Source organism: Grammomys surdaster, unplaced genomic scaffold, assembly GCF_004785775.1.
Source record: "Grammomys surdaster isolate TR1022 unplaced genomic scaffold, NIH_TR_1.0 114965, whole genome shotgun sequence".
NCBI lineage: Eukaryota > Metazoa > Chordata > Mammalia > Rodentia > Muridae > Grammomys > Grammomys surdaster.
This window is the reverse complement of record NW_021612823.1, coordinates 1-1,715: the sequence shown is the minus strand read 5'-3', so window position 1 is coordinate 1,715 and position 1,715 is coordinate 1. Positions and strand designations below refer to the sequence as shown.

The following is a 1,715-nucleotide window of genomic DNA, read 5'->3' as shown; positions in this document are numbered from 1 at the left end:
CTCCCAAGAGAACTTGACATCTCTGGTACTATTTCTCATTAGAACCCCACCCTAGGATTCTCATCACAGTCATCCTTTATTCTCCAGGCATTTAGAGTGATGACAGAAGAGCCTGTGGCCCAGATAGCACATTTGGTTTGGAAATAGTTATCATCTCCATGTCTATCTCTATATCACCTGTCATGATCCAAACAGGGATCCTTAGACAAAATCAAGAAGTTACATTTTTCTGTAAGCACACCATACAGTGTCTCTTTGCATCTCTCCTTTCCTTTCTTTAGATAGGGTCTCTAATTCACTATACTGTAGTTTATTTATTTTTCTTATTTAGTTTTAGGTAGGGTCTCCCTCTGTAGACTAGGCTGGAGTAGAACTCAGAGGGAGCTTCAGCTGCCTCCTGTGCTATAGTGGATACACCCATGTCCCACAGGTGGGAAAGACATTTTCATATGCTCTGTTAGCAGGTCTTGCATCCTCTTGCACAGGGAAGTGTTTCCTTTCTCTTCCCCCACAATGATTTCTACTTACCAAGTCCTGAGGGACCAGAGGGAACAGAATTCCCTAATTTTCAGTTAGTATCCTGGTAAGCCTGTAAAGACCTCAGTGTCATATCTCCCTTTTCCCTCTTTCTCTTTAGTCTTCTCTTTAGTATTTTCTAATCTCGGAGACAGAGACATGATGGAGAGATCCCCCCCTTTTCTCTCCTGGCCCTTATTGCCGGAGAAAGTCTTGGGTGATTCTAGCTTTATAGTTCCATGAAGTAGGTTTATCACGTGAACATTTTCTGACTATAAATCATAAAGGAATTTATTTTAAAACAACTCTTTGGCAATTATGTATAGTTTTACTACTTATTACAGATGAAAGTAAATTTTTACATACTAGTAAGGTGGGCACACTTGTTTATTTTTTTCATAGAGAATTAAATCTTGGCTAAATATTTGATACTGTCAGACACAGAACATTTTCAGCATTTTTTTTCAGATTTTATGAGTATTTTCATTTTATTTTATTTTTTTATGTTTTGAATACATAAATTTATTGTACTCAGTGCTTAAATCCATGACAAATGTTTCACCTATATCCATGTTCTATCAGACCCCTTTTAAAACACAATATATACACCTATAGAAAAAGTAAGTAGGAAAATATTAATTATAATGTAGTATATAGACGAAGGACTTCTGCATTCTAACATTGTTTGAGTGACATATAAGGGGACTTGTTACAAGTCATAATGCCACCACATTTGCCAAGAAAAGACCACAGAAACTTGATACACTATCATTTGGATGTATCAAGTGTAACTGACATTTTTCTCTTGGATTTAGGGTGATATATTTAAAACGAGATGTGGTGGACAATCGGTTACATTTACTACTATTGATACAAAACAAGAATCGCCAAATGGGTGAGTGTTGGTCACAAATACATCTGTAAAAAGCTGTTTCTTAGCCTCTTGTTCTTAGGAACTGAACATCCTGTGAGGTTTATCATTACTTTTCTGCAGGGGTGTAGGTGGTTCCCCCCTTCTAATGTTTTTCATTCCCAGATGCAAAAGTGATTGTTGCACCATGTTTCTCCTTTTTCAGCAGTCAGAAATGAAGATCGTCCACAGTAGCCCCAGCCCAACCAGATGGTAAAGAGTCTGAATGTAGAAACAAGACATGCTGTAGCATACCCAGCTTCCCATGGGTTCTAGGGATCCAAGAACT

The 1,715-nt window shown here is 37.7% G+C and overlaps 1 long non-coding RNA gene across 1 annotated transcript; it reads left to right on the top strand.

Moving 5' to 3' along the window:
- Window positions 1-351: 351 nt before the first annotated feature.
- Window positions 352-1,614, top strand: LOC114635652. The gene is made up of 3 exons (XR_003713506.1): window positions 352-430; window positions 1,332-1,411; window positions 1,593-1,614. It is a non-coding gene; the product is annotated as an uncharacterized LOC114635652 (long non-coding RNA).
- The last annotated feature ends 101 nt before the right edge of the window (window positions 1,615-1,715 follow it).